The sequence below is a fragment of the Budorcas taxicolor genome, chromosome 7 (assembly GCF_023091745.1).
Source record: "Budorcas taxicolor isolate Tak-1 chromosome 7, Takin1.1, whole genome shotgun sequence".
NCBI classification, from domain to species: domain Eukaryota; kingdom Metazoa; phylum Chordata; class Mammalia; order Artiodactyla; family Bovidae; genus Budorcas; species Budorcas taxicolor.
This window is the reverse complement of record NC_068916.1, coordinates 20,972,805-20,990,289: the sequence shown is the minus strand read 5'-3', so window position 1 is coordinate 20,990,289 and position 17,485 is coordinate 20,972,805. Positions and strand designations below refer to the sequence as shown.

Sequence of the window (17,485 nt, the reverse complement as noted above, 5' to 3'; positions counted from 1 at the left end):
AAACTTAATTCCAGGAACTCATCCCAAACAACAACCAACAAGGATGAACAAAGTTTGCACCAGGACATTCATTCCAGAACATAGCAAAGAGAAAATCCTTCTTATCCGAAATCCCTTGAGTGAGTGGAATTCAGTTGGGAGGATGCTCACTGAGGTGTGAGCAGTGGTCCCCGATGGGTGTGGGGTTTGGGGTATCTTGTCTCTCCTTTGTCCATTCAGTTTCTTTTTACAATCAGTTGGTCAGACATTAACACGTTGGAGAAGGGTTGAATGGGGCTCACTCATCATGCTGTGATGACACATATACTCTATGTGACCTCGCCCAGCTCCAGGTGGTTCCCCAAACTCCCCATCTGCTTGGCGACTTTGTGACACAGAGTTAACACTGAACCTGTTTGGGATCTTCAAGGAGCATAAACAAGCCAGATAGACCACAGGGCTGTAATCTCAGTCCTGGTCTCTGTCTGTGGGGACAGCGTCCCTCCTGGGCTGAGATAAAATAAGTATTTTAGCTTCACTGAGGTTCACTTTACATGTCATACAATCGGCTGGTTGGCAGTACACAAGTCGAAGATTCTTAGTCAGTTCACCAAGCCGCTTGACGCCCCAGCCCCACAGTTCTGGACCGTCCCCTCAGCACTGTAAGATGTGTCTGGCGCCCAAACACCGTTCACCCCCATTCCCACCCCAGCCCCTGGCAAGCCCAGGTCACCTTTCCGTTCCAACAGACTTACATTTTGTGCTGACTTCATCTAAATGGAATTATACGATGTGTTGTCTTTGGGGTCTGCCTTCTTGTCTAACATTTTTTATTTTACACACACATGCACTAGATGAAAATAAATGTTATAAAGACATCAGATCTCCCTCAAATTTATTGCTAAATGGAACACAACCTGAATCAAAGATCCATCAGGACTTTTGCTAGAAACTGGAAGTTGATTCTAAAGACAGCTGGTCCCCGCCAGACACTCAGAGTAAATGGACTGGGTGGGGCACTCCCGGATGCCACGGAGCCACCTCATTCATCCCCATGCTGTTTCCTCTTCCTACGTCACAAAAGCCACTCAAAGTCCTCTTGGGAATAAAACCAGAGACAAGCAAATGCGTAACAGTTGAGAGATCAGGACTCAGCTGTATTTCGCTCCTGACTTCATTCTTCCTGAGGCCTCTGGCACATTTCCCAATCTGCTGTCCCACCAGGGGAGCGATAGGGTTTAGATATTTGTTCAGTCCCATGACCAAGCTCTGCTCTGAGTGAACGGCATTGATGGGTCACCTTCCATGCACATGGGAAACGGGATGAAGCGCCGCAGACCCTAATCAAGCCTTTCGAGGAGGAAGCTAACAGCTGGGAAGCAGGTGCCACTGTGGGCATGTGCCCATCCTGGGTGCGCTAGAACCCAGCCTGTCAGCCCCATGTCCCCCGTACCCCGGAGCCTGGATGGAAGACATTCCCTGTGGCTCCCATGGGCTCTTGGCAGGTGAGACAAACCCCCAGAAGTGAGCAAAGCTGAGAAGATGCAGGCGTGCACTGCGAGGACGCCTCTTAACTCATCCTGGCTCCAAACACCCAACCAAACACCTGAGTGAACTCTAAACATAGAGAAAAGGAAAACCTCATGACACCAACCTGCGCTTGCTCAAGTCCTGGCTGTCTTCAGCAACGAGGTTCAGGACCCCAGTGTCTGCTCCCTGGAAGAAAAACGAACCATGTTAGCTGGGTCTGATTTGGCCTGAACTGCCACATGGGGGTCAGCGGTACTATGATGAGATAGAAAAGTCCTTTGGCTGGGGAAGGGGAGTGTGGAAGGGATGCCTTCTGGCCACTCTGCCAGACATCGGGGATGGTACAGACAGGACGCTTCAGAATGCAGAGATGAGAATAACAGGGCGATTTGCCAGAAAGGTTTGCTAGCGATCTGTAGTGGTATCCGTGATTAAGTTTCCACATGTTCCAAAACTGAACTGGATGAAAGGACTGGATGTTCATATGACCTTTTTTATAGTTTATAGAAGGTGTTCACCCACATCATTGGACCCCCATGGTCTCCTAGAGGAAGGCAAGAGGACTGAGTCAACCCCCTCCCATGAAGTACCCAGCTCACCCAGCTTTGCCTGAGGCATGTGACCAACTAAACGCAAGATGGGGCCTGAGGCAGAGAAAGGACATTAGAGAAAACTAGTGAAATCTGAATAAAGAGGGGATCGAGGTGGCAGAAATGTATCCACGTCCACCTCTTGGTTATCATAAACGCACTATGCTTATGAATGACCCGGCCACTGGGAGAAATTAGGTGATGGGTAATTTGAAATACCTCTGAAAATCTAAAATTATTCTAAAAAACGTTTTAAAAAACTTCAGTTTAAAAATTTAGCGAGAGACTTCCCTGATGGTGCAGTGGTTAGGACTTCAAGCTTCCACCGCAGGGGCCGTGGGTTCGATCCTTGGTTGAGGAAATAAGATCCCACAAGCTGTATAGTGTGCCCCCAAAATAAATAAAGTTTTAAATACATAAACATTTAGGGAACCCTCCTACACTGTTGGTGGAAACGTAAACTGGTACAGCCACTATGGAGAACAGTGTGGAGATTTCTCAAACAACTAAAAATAGAGCTGCCACGGGATCCAGCACTCCCACTCCTGGGCACATATCTGGAGAAACTCTAGTTGGAAAAGACTCATGCACCTCAATGTTCATAGCAGCACTGTTTACAATATCTAGGACATGGAAGCAACTTAAAAGTTCATCAATAGATGAACTGATAAAGAGGATATGGTGTATCTGATAAAGAACATAAGACATATATATATATACACGAAGTGTTGTCATTCAGTCGTGTCCGACTCTTTGTTTCCCCTTGGACTGTAGCCCGCCAGGCTCCTCTATCCACGGAATTCTCCAGGCAAGAATACTGCAGTGGGTTGCCATTTCCTCCTCCAGGGGATCTTCCCCACCCAGGGGTCGAACCTGAGTCTCCTGCATTGCAGGCAGATTCTTTACTGTCTGAGCCACCAGGGAAGGCCCAATATCTATACACACACAACAAAATACTGCCAAGCCATAAAAAAGCATGAAATAATGCCATTTGCAGCAACATGGATGGAGCTAGAGATTCTCATAGTAAGTGAAGAATCATAAAGACAAATACCATGATATCACTTATATGTAGAATCTAAAAAGTTATACAAATGAACTTATTTATAGAACACAAACTGACTCATAGATTTCAAAAATAAATTTTTGGTTTGGGGAGGAGGGATAAATTCAGTTTGCAAGTAACATATATAGACTACTATATATAAAATAAATAATTGACAAGGACCTACTGTATTTGGTACAGGGAACTCTACTCAGTACTCTGTAACAACCTATATGGGAAAAAAAACGAGATAGAATGGATACATGCATATGTATAACTGAACAACCTTGCTATACACTTGAAACTAACACAACATTGTACACCAGCTATACCCCAATATAAAATAAAAGTTAAATTTAAAACATGTAAATGCTATATTATTTTCTTGTTGTTTAGTCGCTATTGTGTCCGACTCTTTGCGACACCATGGACTGCAGCATGCCAGGCTTCCCTGTCTTTCACCATGTCCCAGAGCTTGCTTAAACGCATGTCCATTGAGTCAGTGAGGCCAACCAACCATCTCACCCTCTGTTGTCCCCTTCTCCTGCCCTCTATCTGCTGCTAAGTCGCTTGAGTTGTGTCTGACTCTGTGCGATCCCATAGACGGCAGCCCACCAGGCTCCGCCGTCCCTGGGATTCTCCAGGCAAGAACAAATCTAGTATACTATCATGTAAGAAAAGAGGTGCCAGTCTATGTTCGATACAAGATACAGGATGCTTGGGGCTGGTGCACGGGGATGATCCAGAGAGATGATATGAGGTGGGAGGTGGGAGGGGGATTCAGGATTGGGAGCTCGTATATACCCGTGGTGGATTCATGTCAATGTATGGCAAAACCAATACAGTATTGTAAAGTAAAATAAAGTAAAAATAAAATTAAAAAAAAAGAAAAAAAAAAAAAGAACACATCTAACTGGTTGTCAATTAAAGGCCAGGATGGAGAACTGACATCCCTACCATCGCCTGCAGGTGGTGCTGCAGCCTCAGGAACACCCTCTGGGCTCTACAAGCAGCTCTCACAGAAACTCAGCCAGTAGAAGCATCTGCTCTACCCGGCCCAACAGTTTAGGATTGGAGCTTCTCTGGCCACTGCAGCCAGAGTGGTGCCCTGGACAGCGTAGAGCACAGTGGCCCACAGGGATGAGAGATGAGAGGGCTGGAGCAACATGCCCACAGACCCGAGGCCAAGACTTGCGTCAACCTTGAAGGGACCATCTACATGTCTGATTCTTCATTTCATTTTTGAATCAATTAAAGGCTCATGAGAAGTTGCAAAACTAGTACAGAAGGGTGCCAGGGAACACTCTTTACCAAGCTCCCTGATGGCCACATTATCCAAACTGGACAGAGTGACTGATAAACTAGGCACCATTTTTTTTTTTAAGTCTTACTGAGATACAATTCTTATGCCACACAATTTGCTTATTCAAAATGCACAATTCAGTGGACTTTTTGTACATTCACAAAGTTGTGTAACCATTACCACAACCAATTTTTGAACATTTTCCTTACCCCAAAAGAAGCCCTGTCCCCATCAGCAGTCACTCCCCTGCTCCCCAGCCCCTGACCACCAGGAACCCACTCTGTGTCTGTGGATCGGCCTGCTCTGCACGTTTCCCATCAGTGGAGTCACACCCTGTGCGTCCCTCTGTGCCTGCTTCTCTCACTGAGCACCGTGTTCTCAGGGTCTGCCCACGTGGTAGCCAGTGTCGGGGCTTCTCTCTCTTGTGTGGCTGAGGGATGCTCCAGTGCGTGGAGGGACCTTGTTTATCCATAGTCCCATGATGGATGTTCAGGTTGTTCCCACTTCTGGCTCCTGTGAATCACACTGCTGTGAACACGGGTAGCTTATGAATCACTGCAGAGATGGCATCTTTCTCTACCCTCACATCTACCATCTGCCAATCTCCCCATCCCCAGCCCTTTAGCGCCAGCTGCGGGCTGTCCTCTAGCCCTTGAAGCTGGACTTGGGCAGGGAGATGAGCCCCACAGAGCCGCCGACCCTGGCTATGCTTAGCCCAGACTGGCTTAGACTAGAACAGAAAGCAGTGAGGACAAAATCCATCCCCGGGGCGCACAGACAGCAGGCCGCGAGGTGCACCAGCTGGCGCCAGGCTGTGCCTGTGACCTTCACTGACAGAAACGCTGGGTTTTCACCTTCCCGCCAGGGTGAACTCCAAGCCCCCATGACAGGCCCCCGTGAATTGTGGAGGTGGGGCCATCAGGAGGAGGATCTCCTATGGAATCTGCACTTGTTCAGTCTCTAAGTTGTATCTGACTCTTTGTGACCCCATGACCTGCAGTCTGCCAGGCTTCCCCATCCTTCACTATCTCCCTGAGTTTGCTCAAACTCATGTCCATCGAGACAGTGATACCATCCAACCATCTCATCCTCTGTCGTCCCCTTTTCCTCCTGCCCTCAATCTTTCCCAGAATCAGGGTCTTTTCTAATGAGTCAGCTGTTTGCATCAAGTGGCCGAAGTATTGGAGCTTCAGCTTCAGCATCAATCCTTCCAATGAATATTGAGGGTTGATCTTCTTTAGGATGGACTGGTAGGATCTCCTTGCAGTCCAAGGGACTCTCAAGAGTCTTCTCCAGCACCACAATTTTTCAAATTAATGCTTTCAGCATTAATTCTTTGGCACTCAACCTTCTTTATGGTCCAACTCTCACATCCATACATGACTACTGGATAAACCATAGCTTTGACTATATGGACTTTTGTTGACAAAGTGATGTCTCTGCTCTTTAATATGATGTTTAGGTTTGTCATAGCTTTTCTCCCAAGGAGCAAGTATCTTTCAGTTTTCATCTTTTAATGTGAAAAGCTGGTGGAGAATGGGACTGTGGGACCTCTTGTTCAAAAATTATGACAAATTTCAAAACAGTGACAGCAGAGACCTGGAGTGCAGAGGCTGTAAGAAGCTGGGCCTGCCGACCCCACACACACCCTGCCCTTGGAACTGCCGACAAGTGACTTCACTGCAAGGAAAGAGGCCAGGCTCACAACGGTGGCAATCAGGGACTCAAGAGGATAGGACGATCGCACACTCTTGTTGTGGGCGGCACTTTTTTTTTTTTCCCTGACTGCACTGCATGGCTTTCGGATCTCAGTTCCCCACCAGGAATCAAACTTATGCCTCTTGCCTTGGAAGCATGGAGTCCTAACCACTGGGCCACCAGGGAAGTGCCCTGAATAAAACTTTTTACAACCTGTGAGCCCCACCTCATCCACATGCTTTCCTTTTTTTATTCTTTTTAAAAAATTAAGATAGAATTCACCTACTATAGAATGTCCAGTTTGACGGCTTTCAGGAGACTCACAGGTTCTGCAACCATCACACTAATCCCAAGACACCTTTGTCGCACTCATCAGCATCACATGGTTCAAAGCTGAGGCTCCCAGGGAGACACGAGATCCTAGACAGGAGGAGCCGCGGGTGTTCTGCTTGCCACGCAGTCCATGTCACCATCACCAAGCCAGCCCATGATGGGATCTCGCTAGTTCTGGGGATTCTGCACAATACAGTTGGTGCCAAGGGCACAGCCTGAGGAGCCCGGTGGGTATGGGGAGAGGGTGCTGGCCCCACACAGAGCTGTGTGGTGCTGGGAGAGGCCCACCCTGGGTACTATGTTCCCTGACCATTATGTGGAGGTGGATTGGAATGGCTTGGTGTCCAGGGGCAGGAGGCCTGACACGCAACGCCAAGCAGGAGTGGGATGGTCAGAGCCAGGACATAGCATCCTCAGCCTGGCTGAGCCCTCATCTCACAGCCCTACAGTCAGGACTTCAATACAGGCTGGGCCTCATGGGGCTAAATCCAGGCCTGGGCAGGGCTAGTCTTTTCGGAGGCTCCAGGGAAGCACAAGCTCTTGCCTTTTCCAGCTTCTAGAGGCGCCGCATCCCTGGCTCATAGCCCCTCCCTCCATCCTCAGAGTCAGCAGCACAGCATCTCCTGTCTCTCTCTGCCTCTGACCCTCCCCCTCCCTCTTATAAGGACCTTGTGATGACACTGGGCCCTCCTCCCCTGCAGAGGATCCAGGCTTGACCCCATCCTCAGGGCCTTAACTTATTCCCATCTGCAGAATCCTTCTACCACATACGGTGACACACAGGTTTTGGGGACTGGGGCATGAACATCTTTGGGGGGACCATTATTCTGCCAACTGCACACTGTAATACCTAACAACATGAGTGAATCTAGCCCTGGAACTTCGCATTTAAGAGCAGATCCCAAGAGAGTACAATGTAGCATGATAGCCTGTTTATAACGTTAAAAACAACTCACCTTTCTAAAACGGATTTTTAGGAGCAAACATCTACTCAAAGTATGCTGTTAAGGAGTACATGTAAACAAGACAGAATTAAACAAAGGATGGGAAATGTGACATGAGATTCCACCTTGGCTGTCTTGGAGACCGGAGCCAGGTGGGTGGGCTGGATGGGGAGGGTCTCAGGAACAGAAGAGAACTGGCGAGGCTCTGGTTTTTGTGCTCAGTGGTGAGTTTGTGGGTGCTGACTATTAAGAATATATACACAAAAGAGGACCTACATTCAAAGGAATATTACTCAGCACTAAAATAGAAATGAGCTATGAAGCAGGGAAAGACACTGAGGAACCTCAGATACAAGTCACCAAGTGAAAGAAGCCAGTAGAAAAGGCCACACACTGGACTCCCATGGTGGTCGAGTGGTTAAGACTCAGTGCTCTCACTGCAGGGGGGCTCAGGTTCAATCCCTGTTCGGGAAACTTAAGATACTGCATGCCCCACAGTGCAGCCCAAACAGCTGATTAACTCGTTAAAAGGTTGAAAAGACTATACACTGTGATTCCAAATGTGGGACATTCTGAAAAAGGCAGGACTCTGGAGACTAGAAGGATCAGTGGTTTTGGGGGTTGTGGGGAGGAGGGATAAACAGGTAGGGCCCAGAGGCAGTGAAATGACTGATAATGGATACATTTGTCCGAACCCACAGAACACACGGCACCAAGACTAGACTCAGATGTCAACTATGGACTTTGGTTAATAACAACATACGGGGACTTTCCTGGTGGTCCAGTGGCTAAGACTCTGTGCTCCCAATGCAGGGGCCCCAGGTTCCATCCCTGGTCAGTTAACTAGATCCCATGTGCTGCAATTAAGACTTGGTGTATCCAAATAAACAGTAAATAAACAAAATTTTTTTAAGTAACAATATATGGATATTGGCTCATCAAGTATAACTGAGTTACACTAATGCAGGATGGTAATAATAGAGAAAAGTGTATGTGTGGGTGTGTGTGCCTGTGTGTGTGGAGGGGGTATATAGGAACTCCCTGTACTTTCTGCTCAATTTTTCTATAACCCTAAAGTACTCTAAAAATCAGCCTATTAAAAGGTGGGTGAATTGGATTTCCCTGGTGGTCCAGTGGTTGAGAATCCACCTGCCAATGCAGGGGACCCAGGTTCCACCTCTGGTCTGGGAAGATTCCACACGGCAAGGAGCAACTAAGCCCATGAACCACAACTACTGAGTCTGCACTCTAGAGCTCACTAACCGCCACTACTGAGCCCAGGTGCTGCAACTACTGAAGCCCACACGCCCTAAAGCCACGCTCCGCAACAAGAAGCCACCGCAATGAGAAGCCCGTGCACCACAACTAGAGAGTAACCCCCGCTCGCTGCAACTAGAGAAAGCCCTCACAAAGCAGTGAAGGCCCAGCGCATCCAAAAGTAAATAAATAAAATTTTTAAAAAAGAAGAAAAAAAAAAGTGAGATGAATTGGGAGAGTTATACTGAGAACCAGGAATTCTGAAGAGGAAAAGAAAGGAGGGAGGGAAGGAAGAGTGAGGCCGTCGTAGTTCGGGTGGAGGCTCCACACACACGTGACCAGCAGGTGGGTCAGGCTGTTGTGAGCCCAGACCCAGACACAAGCTGGTAAGTCCCGCCAAGCGGATTTCTACGTTTCTCCCAAGGCCCCTGCCAGTATCATAACAGGATCACAAACTGCCCAGATCAAGACCTCCTGGCTCCTCCAGCCTGGATTAGCTACTCCAAAGCTGTCCCCAGGCCAGGGGACCAGGGAGGACTTATGGGCGGATCAGACAAGAGCCTAATAGAATGTGCCCTGGGATTACTCCCAAATCCCATTTGGCCAGTGGAAAGCATATTCTGGCTGGTGCTGAGCCGATTTCTGCAGATTTTGAGGGCAGGAGGCAACCTCTTTCCTTCCCGCCCATTCACCATTCTCACCCTCACCATTCCCATTGCCACTCCGCCTGGAGAGATTCCATCCCTTCCACCTCCTGGCATGCAGCCTCGGCCGGGCGCCTCTTCCTCCCTCTGCTCCAAGGTGCGTGCAAACGCAGAAATGAGACAGAATAAATCTGTTCTCCACCCATTCTTTTTTAATCTCCCTCTCTCTCTTTTTTTAATATTTTGTGTATTTGGCTGGGTCTTAAGTTTTGGCATGTGGGATCTAGTCCCCCAACCCAGGCCCCTTGCATTGGATGCATGGAGTCAGCCATGAGACCTCCAGGGAAGTCCCTCCACTCTGTTTCTGAGGCCAAAGCTTTGTGGGGAGGAGGGTGAAAGCAGCTGAAGTAAGTGGGCACAGGTGTCCCAAGTAGGGTTCCAGAAACTGCAATTCCCCCTGGATTGCCTGGGAACGGACCGAGACCCTAATTCCTGGTGAAATCACTGAGACAGTCACTCCACAGAGCATTTCTCCTTTGGTGGCAGTGGTGCACCGTTTTTTTTTGTTTTTTTTTTTTTAGGGACATTGGGCAAGTAACTTAATGCCCCCCATCCTGATGTCCAGAGCTCCGTTCACCTGCTGTGGCAGTGTTTCCAGCATCGCCAGCCTCCAGAGATTCAGTTCATGTCCTACCTGCTGTCTCCTCCCACTTGCCACTTGGGATCAGTTCTCCTCCCGCTTGGGTTCAGGGCAGCTCTGCGTGATCACCTGCAGTGACAGCAGGTCACTTCTAAGATCTGTCATAAGAGACGTGTGGCTTCTGCTGGCACTCAGTGAGCCAGCCACCATGGAGTGAGGAAGCTCAAGCAGCACCATGGACAGGGACCACGTGGGGCACCATCCTGGAAGCGGCTCCTCTGACCCCACTGGGCCTTCGGAGGAGGCAGCCCTTGGCTGACACGTGCTCCACAACCTCCTTGAGCCAGAACCACCAAGGGAAGCTGTTTCCAAGCTTCCAGCCCACAGAAACTGTGAGAGTGAAAACTGGTGGTTTACACTAAGCTTTCAGGGACTTCCTGGTGGTCCAGTGGCAAGGAGTCTGTGCTTCCAATGCAGGGGGCCCAGGTTCCACCGCTGGACAGGGAACTAGGTCCCACATACTGCAACTGAGCCCACAGGCCACGACTAGAGAGCCCATGCACTGAAATGCAGACCGAGCAGAGTCAAAATAATGAAATAAAATATAATAAAATAAAAAATAAAATAAGTCTTCAGGGTCATCTGTTACACAGCAAGAGATAACTGATACACCTGTCATCCAGGCTGATCCACCTGACAACTCCACATTATTTTTCCTTTTCAACCACTACAATTCTCTAATGGCAAGCAACCAACAGCACTGGATTTTTCACTTTCTGGTTTTCCCCCCATCTATAGATCTGATCATCTGGGAGACATAAGAGCCTGAAGGGACTTGGTAAATTCAACAAGGGGGAGCAGTAGAACAATTAGGATGAGAAAATGAAGCCTTTGGGATTCACAGATTATCAAGAGATGCCATAGCCTGGTTCTGAGACCAAGTAAGTCCACTACTTTGATCTGCTTCCCTCTAAAGCAGGGTCTTGGGCCTTCCCTGGTGGTCCAGTGGCTAAGACTCTGTGCTCCCAATGCAGGGAGCCCCGGGTTTCACTCCTGGTCAGGGAACCAGATCCCACCTGCTTCAACTAAAGATTCTGCATGCTGCAACTAACACCCTGTGCAGCCAACTAAATAGACAAACAAACAAATAAATATTTTTTGAAATAAATAAAAAATAAAGCAGAGTCTTGCCCTCAGTGCTACTGATGTGGAGGCTGGTCATTCCTTGCTAGAGGGCGGGGTGTCCTTCCGGGCACTGTGGTGGGTAGAACAGCCTCTCTGGCCCCACCTCTCATTCCAGGAGCCACCTGCCAGTTGTAATAAGCACAGATGTCCCCAGACATGGTCCAGAGTCCCCTGGGAGGTGAGATCACCCCCACTGAGATCCCTGCTCCAAGCTCGTCCCTCATGGACAGGCACAGCAGGGACTCAGCATCTGGCAACAGGAAGCCCCCCTGCCTGGGGTATACGTCCCACTCCTGGGAACCAAGCAGGTGGGCCTGGGATGTCTGCACCCCCTTCCCTCCCCACACGACATCCCACCAGCGCGTGGCAGGAACACCTTGCCTCGCTGGAGGCTTGATATAGACCTGCACTGCAGTTATCACCCCAGCCTTCACTCATCACCACAGCAACCATCTAAATGTGTCACCCCGAGGAGCTCCGATTGCAAATGAGGCAGGAGGAGAAGCCTGGGGTGGGGGACGGCAGCATGAGCCTCGCCATCTGAGCTCCCAGCCCTGAGCCCTCAGAGTCTCTTGGAGAAGTGCCTGGGCTGGACACACTACTCCAAAATCTTGAGACTGACTCAGATCAGGGGCCAGCACAGTCCAGTCCAATGGGACAAAAGGGCCCGGAGGGCTGACTCAGGGGCTAAAGGTCTCCAGGAGCCCAGCAGACGTAGGGAGAGGAGGGTGCTGACCCCGGCTCTGTGTCCTGAGTCTCTCGACCCTCCTCCACCTGACACTGGGTGGGGTCTGCCCACTTTCCTATTTTTGACCAAGCTGCACAGCAAGTAGGTTGGTTCCCTGATCAGGGATCAAACCTGAGCCCCCTGCATTGGAAGCTCAGCATCTTAACCACTGGACCACCAGGGAAATCTCAGCATCTCCCTGCTTTACTCTCTAATCACTGGAGGTTTGTTCTGCTTGTGCTTCCCTGGTGGCTCACTGGTAAAGAACCCACCTGCCAACGCAGGAGTCGTGGGTCCAATCCCTGGGTTGGGAAGACCCCGTAGAGAAGGAAATGGGAACCCACTCTAGTATTCTTGCCTGCGAAATCCCATGGATGGAGGAGCCTGGAGGGCTACAGTCCAAGGGGTCACATAAAAGAGTCAATCATGACTTAGTGACTACACAACAACATGATGTAAGCAGGGACCAAACTCAATATTTTTCATAATGAACACAGGGTCTCCGTCCCCAGCCCTGCTGACACCGGGCACATCATCTTCCATCCAGGGCCGTCCTGGGAGCTGTGCAGTGTGGACAACCTCCCTGCCCCCATCCACTCAATGTCAGGAGCCCCCCAGTGTGGTAAACACAGATCTGCCCAGACATCACTAGTGTCCCCTTGGGGACAGATCACCTGCTGAGCCAAGCATTGATTATCAGACCTCCCACCTCCTGGCACTGTCCTGTATGGAGGCACAGGCAACTGACTTGGGAAGAGGATCAATTTCGACAAATTTAAAAAAAATGTGTATGCACAGATTTCTTTTTCCTCTCAAAATTAAAATAGCTTCTGTCCATCCCCCGGAAGGCGGTGGGTGGGGACAGATATTCCCGAATCTCACAGGCAGTATGGTTTCATTCTACCCCAACTTCGTAACCGACTAACTCCCCCAGGGCCTCAGTTTCCAAATCTTCAAAGTGGGGGTGAGGGTGGCACCCCCTGAGCGGGTGGGGCTCTTGGATTAAACAAGTGAATATCTAGCAAATGCATAAATCAGTCCTGGCATATTGTTCATAGCGGATCACTTCTTTATCATTGGAACTTTTTCACAATCCTAGAACATCTAGTAACTGCTTTGTTGACAAGGCTAGGACTCAGCAGAGTGATTTTGTGAAGGACCAGGTGGCAAATGTTTTTGGTCACTGTCGCTACTACTGAACACAGCCAGTCGTGGACCAGTGGGCGAGGCTCTGTGCCAGTAAAGCAGGGGATGCAGGTTCGATCCCTGGCTGGGGAATTAAAGTTGCATATGTTGTATGGTTGGAGGAAAAAAAAAATCTGATTTTTGGAGTTCTGTGGCAGTTCAGTGGTTAAGACTCCGTACTTCCAACACAGAGGGTGCAGGTTTGATCCCTGGTCAGGGAACTCAGATCCCACACGCCTCAAGGTCCAGCAAAAAAAAACCAAAAACAAACGACATTTACTAACCCAGGTGACTTGGATCCAGCCCAGATGTTGGAGGCTGGAGTTTTCGACCCCCAGACTGGAAGACGGTCTGTGAGCAGATGGCACCAGGCCTCACATGGAGGCACCAGTGCAAAGGGAAATGGGATCCTGGGTCCTAACAGAAAGCCCCCAGCTGCCCCCAACCCCAGGCCATCCACTACACAGAACCTCGCCACCAGAGACACCACTTCCCTCAGATTCAGAGAAGGGGCTGCTGCTTTCTCAACACCTTGGGAAAAATCCATGGACTAACCTCTGTTAGAAAGTATAGAAGCTCTTTATCAATCTTGGTTGCAAAAGGGATCCTAAAGATCTTGACCTGGTGAGCAAACTATTATCCGATCATTCTAGACAGGGCAGTTTACCATCTGCAAAACTGCCACTGGTAACAGCCCCGAAGAACCTATCCCCAGAGGGAGAAATGGTTTCTGCAGACGGAGAGACTGAAAAAACCTCAGTGTAGATGTAGATGTGACAACTCAGTGTCCTGTGGGGCTGTGTGCATCCTGGGGCAGAAAGGGGTGTCGGGAAAATTAAAGAAATCCAAATGAAGTGTGGACTTTAGTTAATAATGACACTATTTGCAAAGCAGAAATAGAGACACAGACATCAAGGGGGGAAATGGGGCAGAGGGGAATGGACTGGGATGCTGGAATTGAAATATATACATTTCCTTCTCCAATGCATGAAAGTGAAAAGTCAAAGTGAAGTCGCTCAGTCATGTCCAACTCTTCGCGACCCCATGGACTGCAGCCTACCAGGCTCCTCCGTCCATGGGATTTTCCAGGCAAGAGCACTGGAGTGGGGAGCCATCGCCTTCTCCAATGTATACATTACTATGCATAAAACAGAAACTAACGAGAACCTGCTGCTCTGCTGTGCTGTGCTCAGTCGCGTCTAACTCTTTGCGAGCCGGTGGACCGCACCCCGCCAGGCTCCTCTGTCCATGGGATTCTTGTGGCAAGAATACTGGAGTGGGCTGACATTTCCTTCTCCAGTGGATCTTCCTGAACCAGGGATGGAACCTGCGCCTCTTGTGCCTCCTGCATAGGTAGACGGATTCTGTGCCACCTGGGAACCTACTGTACAGCCAAGGGACCTCTACTCAGTGCTCTGCGATGAATTAAATGGGAAGGAAATCCAAAAAAGAGGGAATATATGTATATATACAGCTGATTCACTTTATTGTACAGTAGAAACTAACACAACATTGTAAAGCAACTATACTCAAAAAAAATTAAAAATAATAATGATATATCAGTGTTGGTTTCTTAATTGGGACGAATGTTTGATGTAAAATGTGAAGAACAGGGGTGACAGTGTATGTGGGATCTATCTGTACTGTCTTCCCAATTTTCCTGTGAATCTAAAACGAGTCTGAAATGAAAAGTTCATCTAAGAAGAAAAAGGAGAGAGGGGAGTGATGACAATTAGCTACTTATGCTTGAGGAGGCTTTGAAATGTGATTGAGGGAACATTAAGTTCCTGTGACAGCATCCGATAATGACAGGGTTATATAAAGCCCAGAGAAGAAAGACGCTAAAAACAGGATATGCTAATCAGCAGGGGAAGTTGGCTCCTAGGAGAGGAGTGAGGAGGGGGAGAAGAGACAGGTGGCTCAGTGGTTCCCGAGACAATCGGGGTGGACCCCGGCCCAGGGGCTGCTCCACGGGAGGAAATGTCTGGACCGTCCCAGGCGGATAGGAGCAATGAGGCACATCTGCTCAGGAGCAATGCCTGCTGAGTGAACAGCCAGAGCTTGGGCTTGGGGGAGGGTCATGGTTTTATAGACGGAGAGTTCTGGAACGTGAGGGTGAAGCTGTGATCCAAAGACAGACAAACAGACAGGTGATGTGACATGGCATCCTGGTCTCTGCAAGCTGACTTACTGGACACCTTCACCTAGAGCAGGGTTTCTCCTCTGCACCCTGCAGATATTTAGGGCCAGGTCATTCCCTGTTGGGGCATCCTGTGCACTGGGGGGTTTGGAGCAGCCTCCCTGAATCCTGCTCCCATGATGCCAGGAGCACCCCTAGTCCTGACAACCACAGATGTCCCAGAGTGTCCCCCAGGGCAGGACATCCTAGAGGAGAAACACTGACCTACAATAATTTACAACAACTAACTGTACACACAGGACCATAGGAATGTAATTATCCTCATTCTACAGATGGGGAAACTGAGGCTTAGAGAGGTGATAAAGCCAGCCTTTGGTCACCAGGAGAATGTCTCAGAGAAGGGGTAGTCAGGAGTGGCCAACACCATGTTTAACAAGGAGAGGCCTCTGCCTTGGGAGGGGGCGGCAGTGCTGACCTGTCAGTATCTGAGGGCCAAATCTGGCCCACCTCTTGTGTCTGTAAAGTTTTGCTGAAACACAGCCACATCCATTGATTTAAATATCAGCTATGACATTCACATGAAATTAAAAGACGCTTGCTCCTTGGAAGGAAAGCTATGACAAACCTAGACAGCATATTAAGAAGCAGAGACATCATTTTGCCGACAAAGGTCCGTATAGTCAAAGCTATGGTTTTTCCAGTAGTCATGTATAGATATGAGAATTGGACGATAAAGAAGGCTGAGCACTGAAGAACTGATGCTTTTGAACTGTGGTGTTGGAGAAGACTCTTGAGAGTCCCTTGGACTGCAAGGATATCAGACCAGTCAATCCTAAAGGAAATCAACCCTGAATATACACTGGAAAGACTGATGCTGCTGAAACTCCAATACTTTGGCCACCTGATGCGAAGAGCTGACTCATTGGAAAAGATCCTGATGCTGGGAAAGATTGAGGGCAGGAGGAGAAGGGGATGACAGAGGACAAGACAGTTAGATAGCATTACTGACTCAATGGACATGAATTTGAGCAAACTCAGGGAGATGGTGAAGGACAGGGAAGCCTGGCATGCTGCAGTTCATGGAGTCGCAGAATCAGACACCACTTATTGACTGAACAACAACATATGACATTCATGCCTACAAGGACTGGCTGGCCCTTCACAGAGTTTATTGGCTCCTCACAGAGGTCCTCCATCACCACCTCAAAGCCCTGCCTGGTTTTTCCAGACTCTTGAGTGCTCACTGAAGAGTTTGTTGGGGGAATGAAGACAGCAGAGGCAGCCTCGCTGGCAGTGAAAGGAGTTTGGACTAGTTCTGCCTGGTTCAGCACGAGGAGGCCGGTCCCTGGACTCATCAGCTTCTCAGCCAGGAGGGGGTCTGACCCCTGCCCACCCGCCAGTCCTGCCCAGCGGGAGGAGCACATGCTATCACTGGTGTGCGGGACTGTCGGGTTGACTGGCAGCAGGCAGCATGCCAGCCTGTCTCCCGAGGTGTGTGGACTACACTCTCATCTTGATCCTGCTCTCACATGGGACGGAGCCTGGCCTCTGCTCTGAGCTCTGGGGTTCATGGAACCATGTCCCCCCTGAGCCTGCACAGCCAGCCCTGTGGCTTCCGGAGGGTAGAGCGTGCTGAGCGAGGATGCATGCAGCTGCCCCATCTTGTCTTCCCAGAGCCTCAGTGCCTCGGTGCCACTCTGGTCCCAGTGCTGAGAGCCATGGATCGTGCTGTGATCTGAAGGTCACCTCTGTCTAGGCTTTCTCCTTACCAGTACTGTGGGCGTTCAGGCCACTCTCCAGGGTAGAGCAGCCTCTCTGGCCCACAGATGTCACCAGATCTCACCCAGTGTCCCCTGGGTGTGGACTCACCCTGAGTGAGACCCCTGTGGTAGGGATTCCATGGACTCCCAGGAAGTCATGCGTCCCATGACCATCTGACCTCTGGTAGGCTGTTTACATTTCGTTACACACCTGAGTGGGAGGGAGGGGAGGTGACCCGTAGATGTTGGGGGCCACCCTGGTTCACACCAATGTGACCATCAGGGATTTATTCTGAAGGCTAATATGATCTGAGTTTCCAGGTGGCTCAGTGGTAAAGAATCCAGAGGAGTTCTTCAGGAGACGCAGGTTTGATCCCTGGGTTGGAAGATCCCCTGGAGGAGGAAGTGGCAACCCATTCCAGTATTCTTGCCTGGAAAATCCCATGGACAGAGGAGTCTGGCGGGCTACAGTCCATGGGTCACAAAAAGTTGGACATAACTTAGTAACTAAACCACCATTCTTTT

At 49.4% G+C, this 17,485-nt stretch overlaps 1 long non-coding RNA gene across 1 annotated transcript in view; it reads right to left on the bottom strand.

Annotated features, from left to right (window-relative positions):
* Positions 1-17,485, bottom strand: part of LOC128050329 (uncharacterized) — a 134,775-nt gene that overhangs the window by 87,001 nt on the left and 30,289 nt on the right. Inside the window, exon 2 of the long non-coding RNA XR_008199673.1 lies at positions 1,634-1,695. This is a non-coding gene — a long non-coding RNA (uncharacterized LOC128050329). The remainder of the gene's footprint in view (positions 1-1,633; positions 1,696-17,485) is intronic.